The sequence below is a fragment of the Phascolarctos cinereus genome, unplaced genomic scaffold (genome assembly GCF_003287225.1).
Source record: "Phascolarctos cinereus isolate Bilbo 61053 unplaced genomic scaffold, phaCin_HiC Scaffold_4;HRSCAF=312, whole genome shotgun sequence".
NCBI classification, from domain to species: domain Eukaryota; kingdom Metazoa; phylum Chordata; class Mammalia; order Diprotodontia; family Phascolarctidae; genus Phascolarctos; species Phascolarctos cinereus.
In genome coordinates this window covers 367,331,543-367,343,638 of record NW_027555847.1, presented here as the reverse complement: position 1 = coordinate 367,343,638, position 12,096 = coordinate 367,331,543, and the positions used below count along the sequence as shown (strand labels likewise).

At 38.4% G+C, this 12,096-nt stretch overlaps 1 protein-coding gene across 1 annotated transcript in view; it reads left to right on the top strand.

Moving 5' to 3' along the window:
* The window catches only part of RAB27B (RAB27B, member RAS oncogene family), a 208,441-nt gene that overhangs the window by 100,473 nt on the left and 95,872 nt on the right, over positions 1-12,096 (top strand). The gene's annotated exons all lie outside the window — the stretch shown is intronic.

Sequence of the window (12,096 nt, the reverse complement as noted above, 5' to 3'; positions counted from 1 at the left end):
ATGTGGTTTTAGAAAGTTGCCTTTGGGTACTAAGAGGTTAAGTGACTCACCCAGGGTCACACAGCCAGTATGTATCATAGATAGGACTTTTTGATATAGAGGGCGGCTCTCTCTTCATCATGCCACACTGCTTTCTTCTCATGGCAAGGTTATAAACACTTAATATAACAGGCAGTTGAAATATAGCTCTGCCACCCACAGGGTCACCATTGCAGTGATGGTGAATCCTTCCAGTAAGGTGGCTTTTTCCCATTGTCACATAAGCGTTTCCTATGGGGGCCTCTGGCAGTGTTGAATGCTTGCTTTCAAAGACGAATCTTCCCCAACAATAGAACATTTGTTGTTTTAGCACTGAGGAGATGATGTGCTCTCTGCCCAACGTTCTATAGAAATAATGTTTCTTTTCCTTTCTATTCCTTTCCTTAATACTGATCTTACATGAAATAAGCTACCAGCAATGTTCTTGTTAAGCTGTCTACAGGAAGAACGAACAAGATGTAAAACTATTTTTCCCAGCAATCAAAACCAAATTCAAAAGCACCCCGGGAACAAACATTCAGATCTCTATTGTGAAGTTATACCGGGGCTTTTCTTTCTGTGCTCAGACCTTCACCAGTAAGATAAACTATTAAGTCTGTCTACTGATCAATTTATATGAAAGTTTTTAAAATATTAACTCAGACTTATTTTCAAGTAAGAAAATTCAGGCCTCTGAGATGTGGTCTAAGAGCTGTCCAAAGCACTTTTGAAAGTTACTCTTCCATCACAATTTGTAGTATCTTCAGTGTTGATTCATTTTATTGTGTGGACTCCCTTTCTGCAGTGTTTGTTTTGCTAAAAGCAGAGGTTCCAAAGGGGGGCAAAAAAAAAAAAGAAAAGAAAAGGCAGAGAGCTCCAATGTAAGCCTAGAATAAATATTTAATATTCTTTCACAATATTCTCTTATTCTCAAAATATTTAATATTCTCCCCACCCCCCCTTAATTAGATTGACAAAGTCTCATGACAGGCCAGGCAATTCAATTCAATTTGACAAGTTTGCATTGAATCCTTACTTCTAGCCCTAGAGTGGTGCAAGGATGTGGGAGAATCAAAAGAAAATCCTGCCTTCCAAGATGTAAAAGGGAAGTAAGTAATTTACACTTCCCTTCCCCAATCTCCTAATAATGGAGACAGACATTTCAGAACAAAGTCATGCAAAGAATCATAGGCTGGGAGCTAGAAGACACTCAGAGGTCATCTGATCCCAAAGGACACTGGTCCTGTCTCCATGGTGTCAGGATAAAGTAATGAAACCCATGGAAACTAGATCTAGTTTTTCAGTCCTGCATTTTAATAGACTCCTCCTTGAGGATTTTAGTGAGGGAAGGAGAGTTTGTGAGTCTGCTGCTATGCTTCTGATAGCTACTTCCTGATCCTGAATTGTACCTCTCCCCATACAGGATAGTCAACAACTAGAGAGTCAGGAGCAGCTCACCACCTGTTGGGTTTAGGTCAGAATGAGCACCACCCTCGAACTGAGACCTAGCCCAAAGAATGAGAGAGTTAACTATTTAATAACTAAGGAGATTCACAGAGGTTCCAAGGTTAAGCATTAGCAAAGATTTGAACAGCAGCTTGTTAGGCAGAAAAAGAATAGCCCCAATTAATAGGCAGCTTAGTAGCCGCTTAATAAGCCACTCTTTAGCACAGTGGGTATAATATTGTACTTGGAGTCAGGAAGACCTGAGTTCAAATATTGTCTCAGATACTAGCTGTGTGACTCTGGGCAAGTCACTCAACCTCTGTCTGCCTCAGTTTCCTCATCTTTAAAATGGGGATAATATTAGCACCTATCTTCTAGGGTTGTTGTGAGGATCAAATGAGTTAACATCTGTCAAGCACTTTGCAAACCTAAAAGTGCTATATAAATGCTAGCCGTAGTTCTTACAAATTTCCATACAGAAGCTCATTGAAATAAAACCCTTCCTGGAACTGGAGACTTTTGTAGGATCAAAAGAGAGTGCTTTGGCAGATGGACGGTGCAGTGGTTTGCATCAGGAAGAAGCAGATGAATATGGACACATACTGGAATGAAGAGAAAGGAAAGTCTGGTTGTCTGGGGCGGAGGCAAGATGCCATCTGTTAGGGTGAGGTCAGATTCTGAAGTGAGTGAAGTTCCTAGTTGAGAATGGATTTAGTGCCATAAGAAACTGGGGAGCAAATCAGGATTGTGAAGCAAAGTTGATTCGATGATGTGTCTATTCTTTCATTGTGAAGGATAGGCGAGACCTTGCTGACCGTGAGCATCTTGGTGTGGGAGACACCATCCACGGCATCATTCTGGCAGGCAGAATAGCACACTATTACATCCTATATCATCCATCCATTATCCATTCATCTTATTTTGTCTTTTCCTCTTCACCTCCATTCCCACAGAACTTTTCCATCTATACCGTTTATAGACTCTCAGGGTCCATATGCCAACTTCCACTTGCGTTGACATGAAATGCTTCCACAGAGGCAGCTGGCTACATCTCCCCCAGGGCACTAGAGGTATCCCTGGGAGATTATGGGGTTTTCTCTAATGTCATTGTCTTGAATCTCTATTCTGGTATGTTCTCCCTAATAGCAATCATCAGTTACAGTTACACCCTCCTCTTTATCATTAATTAACTCGGTGAATAGCACCCTAATGTCTTAACCAATTAATATCAATTAGCTTTTATAAAGGGATATTTACTGAAAATATATGACAAGACTGGAAGTATAGAATGTCTCCCCAAACTCAGGCATATTCTCCCTTATATCTCATACTCCCTTATGCATCAGTTCCTGGAGAGAGTGGTTTCAAATTTCCAGCAGTTGCTGCAAGGAATTTGTTCTACCAAGTTGACTTCTGAATGTGGCATAGCCCGTGTCCTTACTGTAGGGCATAGTATTTAGCTGCTGCTCAGATGGGTTTAGCAAGTCAGTTCTAAGGGCTGTACTGATGCCTCACCAGACTTGTCTATGGAGCAAACTTTGGGATGGTAGCAAACTCTAATTTTATGGACCTCTGGCAGCATTCGCTTCCTCTTTTTCATAGCTCATAAGGTCGTAGCTATTTCCAATACTCTTTCACCGAAGAACAGTAAATAACAAATGAAATCAGCCCAAGAACGTCAGTGCCAAGTGTTCATAGCTACATGTGGGTCCAGTTGGGCAAACACTGATGCTGATGTTCCTTTTCTTCATACACAGAAACTTAAACAGCTTTAATCACTACCAGGGCAGGGACTGATTTGGCCAGTCAGTGCTCTCTGTGTGTACACTCACTTTAAGCTCAGCAGCCAACCAAATGACCTCTCTTCACGACACAGGCAGCCCCGAGGAAGTAGCCATGGAATACCTGCTCATGCTCTGAGTCAGGGAGCAGGGCTTTTCAGTTATACATGCCTGGAAACAGGTGTCCCCAGCCTCTGTGTGGAGGCTGCAGCAGGCAAAACACTGCCCATGCTCAAGGGATGAGATTCTTCTTGGTCATATGCATCTTCAGCTGACAGAACTATTACATCTTACTTTGTATACCACATTCCAGCTCCATAGCCTCCCACTCTCTACTAAGAAGAGTAAGGTATGTTTCCTCACTAGTTCTTCAGCTATCTCTTTGCTTTGAATAAGCCTACAACAAATTCTTTTTCTCAAATTCCACTTGTAATTTGTTGAAAACGTATTCTGCATATTTTATTATAAAAATAGACAACCATAACGAGAAAGATTCCTCTAAATCATTAACAATAAAAGAGATGCAAATCAAAACAGTTTGGAAGTTTCACTTCATATTCAGCAAATTGGCAAAGATCAAAAAAAGGTGGAAATAATGTTAGGAAAGTTATAGAAAAGCAGACACAGTAATATAGTATAGATAGATCTATGTACTGGTTCACTTCTTTGAGAAAGCAGTTTGGAATTATGCTAAGAAAGTAATTAAATGTCTATACCCTTTGATCCAGAGATCCCATTGCTAGGTATATATTCCTTGAAAGGTCGATGATAAAAGGAAGGGCCTCATATACACCAAAACATTTATAGGATCACTTTTTGCAGTAACAAAGAATAGTATATTTCCATTGAATGAATGGCTGAATAAGTTGTTATACATGCATATAATGGAAATATCAGTATACTGTAAGAAATGATGAATGTGAAAAATTCAGAATATTAGAAGATATATGAAATGAAACAGAAAGAGCAAAACCAGGAAAACAATATGAATCATGACCATGATATAAATCAAAAGAATGAAAAAACTGAAATTGAACACCGTGTACTTACAGTGATCAAGAAGCTTGGCAGAGAGGGAGGGGTGGGAAAATGCACCTTTCTCCATTATTTGTAGAAATAAGGGATTATGGGTGTAGAATGTTCCATGTACCATCAGACTTGATTAATGTGTTGATTTTTATGGTTGTTCAGTTGTATCAGTCATGTCCAACTCTTCATGACCCCATTTGGGGGTTTCCTTAGCAAAGACACTGGAGTGGTTTGCCATTTTCTTCTCCAGATCATTTTACATGTGAGGAAACTGAGGCAAATAGGGTTAAGTGACTTGCCCAGGGTCCCGCAGCTATTAAGAGTCTTAGACCAGATTTGAACTCAGGTCTTCCTGACTCTATCCACTTAGCTGACCTGATGTGTTGATTAGTTTTGCTGAACTTCTTTTCTCCCCTTCTCATTTTTTTGTTAGAGGAAATATCTTGCTGAGGGGGTAGGGAGGGGACAAAGAAGAAGAGATATATTTAGAAATAAAAATAATGTAAAAACAAAGCTATCAACAAAAATTTGAAAACAGTACAAAGAGAAAATAACGGCCACTAGGTTAGGGTTCTAGTCATGCCTCAGCATTTCAGACTAATTTCACTAATTCAATTCAATTTATCAAGCAATTATTTATCATCAACTACATGCTAAGCAATATGCTATGCATTGGAAATACAAACACAAAAATGAAAATCATCCCTGCCTGCAAGAGGCTTACTTTCTACTGGCATCATTGTACTCCTTAGTAAGAAGCACTAAACCTATAAAGAAATTCCAAAATAATAGAGATCTAGCATAGGGATAGTTCACTTGGGTGAGAGGGATAATTCACTTTCACTAAGAGAATCAAGAGAAGGCTAATTCACTTGAACTAATAGAATTGACTACTAATGAAGTAATCCTATCCAATCACATTAGAGTAGAAACCCTCCAGAGGACAACTTTAGGAGAGCAACAGTAACTAATTAGGCTGTGACCAGAAGTGAAAGATGTGATTTGTACCAACTTCACTTCAGTACCACTCATGGAAAAGGGGGAAATACAGAGGTGGAAAAGGGGAGAAAAATAATGATGCCTAATACAAATGGAGAGGTAATAGAAAAGAGATAGCTCAGTGCAAACTGGCAACACTAAATTAGTGTCAGGGGGCAAAAAAGGCCTGCTTTTTTTCTTGTTGTCATGCCTATATCTTCAAGGGAAGGAAAACATTTAGTGTAGTTTATCTCCAGAGAAGAAATTGATTAAAATTTAACTTCCTATTTCTATTGCGCCAACAGGCGTTAGAAAAAAAAGATTCAAGTCTGTGTTGGACCATGATGTGACCTAAATGTATCCTGGATGACTTTATTTTGTGGATTAATATCTGAAGGACAAATAGTTCAGCTTATACTTTGTTTTGGGCCTCTGCAATTCAAGATATTTATCTGAGGCTGATCACACTGTAGTAATGCTTCATCTATTCAGCAGTGCTGGCAGGCAGATGTTCCATGTAAATGAATTTTCCAGGCTACCGTAGCTCACTCATCAAAGTACCACAACTGTTTTTATTTCAGTTATTTTTTATGGAGCTCTCCCTAAAACGAGTTACATACTTCTTTGACTGAACAGAAATGTTTTTATTAAACCTATTTTTTATTCTGAACTAAATAAATTAGCATTGTCATGCACCGTAACAAAGAGGATTGCATGTGAAACTGTGATTCTCTATTATATACATCTAGCCTTTTATTATGTGTGTGTGTATGTATGTATATATGTATGTATAGAGAAAGCTAGGGATGAATGCAGATATAATATTCAACATGTTACTTTCAAACTCCTACTTGTCTGTGATATTTTCAGGCCTCCTTCCTGTTCTCTTTTGTATATTTAAAAATGCTTTTGTGACGCTCCCCCCTTCCCTTCTTCCTCTCCCTCTCTTCCTTTCTCTCTTCTTCTCCCTTTCCCTTTCTCTATGTCCTTTGAAATGGAAAAAATAAAGAAACAGAAAAGCTTTACAAGCAAAACCAATTCCCACATTGGCCAATTCTGAAAATGTGAAAAAAAAATAGTTTCCATCTTTAGTTCATCAACTCTCTGTCAGTACACTGAAGAGAAAATAATATTTTATACTTGACTTTGGGTCCTTATTGTACTATCTATCCTGTAATAAATACCTTCAGTACCTTCAAAGTCTATTTCCTCTTCACTAAATGGCCTCAGATTTGTATATTTTTAAAGCTTTTGTGTTTTTTAAATAGTTTTTCAGTCATTCCCCTACCCACTACCCAGTTCAGTCAGAGTCTATAACTGCAGGGTACAAGTTTTCATGGGTCCTACCAATTCAGGAAGGCAATGTCTATGGGCCTGTGTGTGGACTTTATGTCTGTTAATGGAGGACCAGCCTAACTGAATTTAGAGAGGTATATTACCAGGTTGGCCAGAGGGTAATAAATTTTGTGGCTATAGCAACACTTGAAGGCCATCTACTAAGTTGTAAGAGAGAGACTGCAATTTGAATTAATGAAGGAACTCCTCACTCTGATGAAATCATAGATTCTTGGAGAAGGGGAGTATCTTCTCTCTTCTGTTCTTCTTTCTAGCAGTCAACATGCCAGCTTATCGTGACCCCTCTTTTCCTTTCAAATGTTTCTAATCCACTTTCATCTTGGAAACCAATTGATCTAGCTTGTTGGAATTGTATTTTTCCAACGCAGAAAATAGTCAATGAACAAAGACTTAAGTAGTTCACCTATTAATAAAGTAAGCTTTAGTTTATGAAATTTTTCCCATCTCTTTTGATTGCCCAGAGGACCCTTTTGACTTACTACAATTTCTCTGCTAGAAGACAGAAGCCTATGAGTAAGGGAGGGCTGGTTGAGAGAGAAAGCAATAGAAGCTTGACTGGGACATCATCCTATGTGCTTAATCCAATCCAATAAAAATTCATTAAGCACCAACTATGTGCCAGGTGCTGTGCTAAGCTCTGGGGATACAATTAATAAAAATAAAGATAGTCCCTGCCTTCAAGGAGCTTATAATCTCTGGGAGAGACAATATACAAAAGGAGACAGGCAAGCGAGGAATGGATTTGGGAACAGCAGGAGGTACTTGATGCTGGGACATCTTGTTCCATGGAGTTGAAACCAGGCACAGCAACAGATGCAAAGTGTGGTGAGGCAGGAGTCCAGTTTCTGCCCTTTATAAATGAAGGCTTTGGGAGGAGTTCGTAATTTCTCCCTCCAACCCCCCAATTAGAGGGGAGAGGAGGCTGAGGGAGGTGGGGTTAATCGAGGCTTAAGTTAGCAGCATGGGGATGAGACCAAAAGTGATGAGTTTATCCTGGGAGGGGCATCTTGTTGAAACCAGACAGAGCTGCAGATGCCAAGTTTCTACAAAAGTAATGGGCTGTGGCTCTTGCCCCACTCAGGCAGTTGTAAGTGAAGAAAGCAAATAACTTCTAGAAATAGTCTGAATTACATGACATATTGCATCGATACTTGGAAAGCAGCTGTAGTTTGGGGTTCTTCTCCAGGTTCCTCCCTGTGATTTACATGCATGTGATTTACATACAGAGAAAAAGAGAGACAGAGAGAGAGAGAGGGAGAGAGAGAGAGAGAGAGAGAGAGAGAGAGAGAGAGAGAGAGAGAGAGAGAGAGAGAAGGGGAGAGAGAGAGAGAGAGAGAGAGAGAGAGAGAGAGAGAGAGAGAGAGAGAGAGAGAGAGAAAGGGGGGGAGAGAGAGAGAGAGAGAGAGAGAGAGAGAGAGAGAGAGAGAGAGAGAGAGAGAGAGGGAGGATTTGTATGAATAGTGGATATAATCGGAGTTTGGTATCTCTCAAGATCCCACCATGCCAGGGTCATGGGTGGCCAGGGTGCTCATCTCTCTAAGTGCAGAGAAGCTCTCCTCTCTCAGCAGAAGGAAGGAGGGAAAAAGAAGGGAAGGAGAGAAGGGAGAAAGCATCCACAACACATATTCCTTTTGTCTAGTCATGTAGCCTGTGGCCCTGTCCTTTGGAGCATGAATGCTCCTGGTCGCCTCAGTGCCTTTGCTGATGTGTCTGGTGTTAGGGCATCTGGCATGTGTACCACTGCAAATGTGACAGATTTATATTTTGATTTGTGCAACCAGATAATTTATTAGTGAATAATTTAATGTGAAATGAATAATAATCATGTAAGTTGGATGGTTTTTCCAAAGTGAATTCTATAGCACCATAAACAGGTGATTGGGAGGCCCAAACGTCAGTGAGATGATCAAATAGGTTACATTTATTTAGTGCTTTATGTTTTTAAAAGCACTTTTAAATACAAATCATCCCATTTGAGCTTCACAACTGCCTTGTGAGGTAGGTAATACAACTAGTATCTCCATTTTAAAGATTTTTATTTTTGTTATCATTATAAACATTTCTGATATTGGATTGATATTGGACAAAAGCAGTTTTTTTAAAGAAGCAAAGAATAATAATCCTCTGTTATTCTGTAGACAAAGCTCAGGATGTAAAATGACTTGACCAGAGGTCACACAGCTAGTAAGTGACAAAGCATGGGACCCAAATCCAAACCTTGAGTCTCCAACTCCAGTGTTCTTTCCGCTATAACAGGTTGCTTCCCATGTCACTCCTCAGACAGAAATTGAAAAGGCAAACACAAGATTGTTGCTTTGGTGTTCTGTGGATCTGCGTTGTCAACTCATTGAGAATGAATGAATGAATGACTAGTAGTAGGAATTCATTGGATACATAGGCATTGTAGGCAGAAACAACAAGCATTTGTCAAGTTCCTACTGTGTGGCAGGCACAGGGCTATAAAGATGAAAACAAAGTATTTCCTGTTCTCCAGGATCCCTACTGGTGCAAACTTGAATAAAAATAAGTAAATACAAAATATAAGCAAACTAAATACAAAGTAACATTGGAGAGGCCAGGAGAGCACTAAAACCTGGGGGTGGGGGGGAGAAATAGGGGAGAAAGCCTCTTATGGAAGGTAATATTTGAGTTCAGCCCTTTACCTGGCTATATCTGGAAGCACTGGGGTGTAAGACAGGGTCTCTGAGTGAAAGTTAGGACTAGAAATGGCAAGGTACTGCAAAGATAAAGAGAGATAAGGAAAAGGGAAAACAGGAGTGAATATGAATGGTTCCATAACAGTTTCACTTGACCCTAGCCTGATACTAGGGTCACTGAGGGCTGAACGTAAATGAGCTTGTTCAGATATTTAATACCTGTGTTAACTTTGAGCATTGTTCTCAACCCTTCTGGGCCTCAGTTCCATCTAGAAAATGAGCTAAAAATCTGTGACAAGTTTTCCAACTCTAAATCCTGTGTTACTATAAAGCTAGACTTATTATGTAACTCAGCCTCACTTCCTTGATAGAAGTGAAGATGGACAGTAGGATGCTTTTCTCTCTGAAATGGCTACTCATGCCTCAGAGGAAAGTCATCATGCCTTTGCTTCTTGGCCAACTTCTCTCATCGGCTCAGCTGGCTTAGCAGCAGTATTGGAAAGCACACTGGACTTTGGGGGTGGGTGGAAGACCAGGACACTGGGTTTTTAGTCCTGGCTGTGCCACTAATTTACTGTATGACATTGAGTAAGTCACCTTGACTCTCTGCACCTGTTTTATGTGCTGCAAAATAAAGACCCTAAGAAGAAGTTCCTACAAGGAAAAGCCTTAACATAAATAGATGTGCTGCAAGCTCTACTGGGGAAGAAAAATGAAGCAGGAGTTTTAAAGAGATGTAAATTAGAGCTCCAGAGGAAAAGAATAGGAAAAGATGTGAAAGCTGTAGTGGAAAGAATTGGAAGGAGGATAAATAGCTTAGTACAGGAGGTACAAAACCCTACTCAAGTAATGGACTCCTCAAAAACTATTGGATTGGACAGAGATCGGTGTTTCCTTGAGACAACAAAAAATATTAGAACACAATCAAAAGGGGTGTGTGTGTGTGTGTGTGTGTGTGTGTAAAGGTAAGGTATCTCCTATCAAAAACAACTAATGGAAAAACAGGTCAAGGAAAAATCATTTAGGAATCATCAGACTCCCTGTAAACCTTGACCTTAAGGAAGTATCACATTTCAAAAAATCTTGAATGAAGACTGCCCAGACTTATTAGAATCAGAGGCTAACATGGAAATGGAATTCAATTGTCATCTCCCAAAAGAAGCCACAAAATAAAGACTAGGGAATGTGATAGCCAAAATCCTGAGCTTTCAGGTCAAAGAAAAAGTGCTGCAATTTTCAAGAAAAAAAGAATTCAAACACCAAGGAGCTGGTGGCAGGATCACACAAGACCTGATAACTATAACCATAAAGATGAGGAAAGCTTGGCATATGTTATACCAGAAGGCAAAAGATAAAAGCTACCATCAAGAATAACTTATTTGGCAAAAATTGAAATATAATCTTTCAAAGGAAAAAGTAGATTTTTGATGAAATGGAGGACTTCTAAAATTTCTGAGTAAATGATTTGAAATGCAAATGTAAGAAAAACATAGAGAGGTAAGTACATTTGAACTATTGGAACAAAGTATATGGTGATGGAGTGTTTAAATTCCAATGAAGAAGAAACAAGTATTCTCTCAGAAACATGACATCTTCAAAAGTCATAATCCAATGCCCAAAAGCAGAAATATTAATTATATCCTTTAACACAACACAATAAAAATTATATTTAATGAAGGACCTTTGAAGAAAAGATTACAAATTAATTGGAGACAAAGTAACTTAATCTTAATCCATTAAATTCATAATCCTTAAATTTAATCTATTAAATTATGAGCTCCTTGAGGGTAGGGACTATCTTTTTGCCTCTTTTTGTATCCCCAGTGCTCAGCATAGTGCCTGGCACATAGTAGGTGCTTAATAAGTATTTGTTGGTTGATTTGTTAGTCCTGAAAAATGTCTGGGTCAAAGAACAAATCATAGGAAAAATAGAGAATTTCATTTTTTAAAATGACAGCAATAAGACAGCATGCCTAAAGTGTTGGGATGCAGCCAAAGCAGTCCTGAGGGGGAAATATATATCTCTAAACACCATAACCAATAACAACAACAAAAGGGAATAGATCAAAGAATTGTGCATGGAACTGAAAAACACCCCTAGGGAACCAAAAAAAAAATTAAACCCACCAGATATAAATTCTGAAAATCAAAGAAGAGGTTAAAAATTGGAGGGAAGAAACCAAAACATTTGAGTGGCAATTAAAACCAACTATTTAAAATTTTGTTTTTAAAGATAAACCATTAGCTGGTCTTGTTTTTTTTAAAGAAGACCAAATTACCAATATCAGAAATTAAAAAGGTGAATTCACAACAAAGGAAGATATTAAGAAAATTATTATAAATTATTTTATCCAATTTCATGCTAAAAACTACCAATTTGAATGAAATGGATGAACATTTATAAAAACATAAAAATGTTTTTATTAACACAATTAACACAACAAGAAATGGAGAATTTAAATAATTAAGTTTAGAGAAAGAAATTTAACACTCTATAAATGAAGTCTTGAAAGAAAAAAGTTTCATGCTTCAGTAATACAAATGTGATCTTGACACCTCAATCGGGAAAAGACAGAACACAGAAATAAAACTAAAGGTCAATATTCCTAATGAATATAAATTCAGAAAACTTGTATAAAATATTGGCAAAATTGCTTCAACAACACATGAGAAAGTTTGTACACTAAAACCAGGTCTGATCAATACTAAGAATTTAAGTTTGGCTCAATATTAAGAAAACTATAAACATAATAAACCATGTTAATTAGTAACCCAAAGCAATCATATTATTGTGTCATTAGATGTAGAAAACACTTTTAACAAAATAAAAC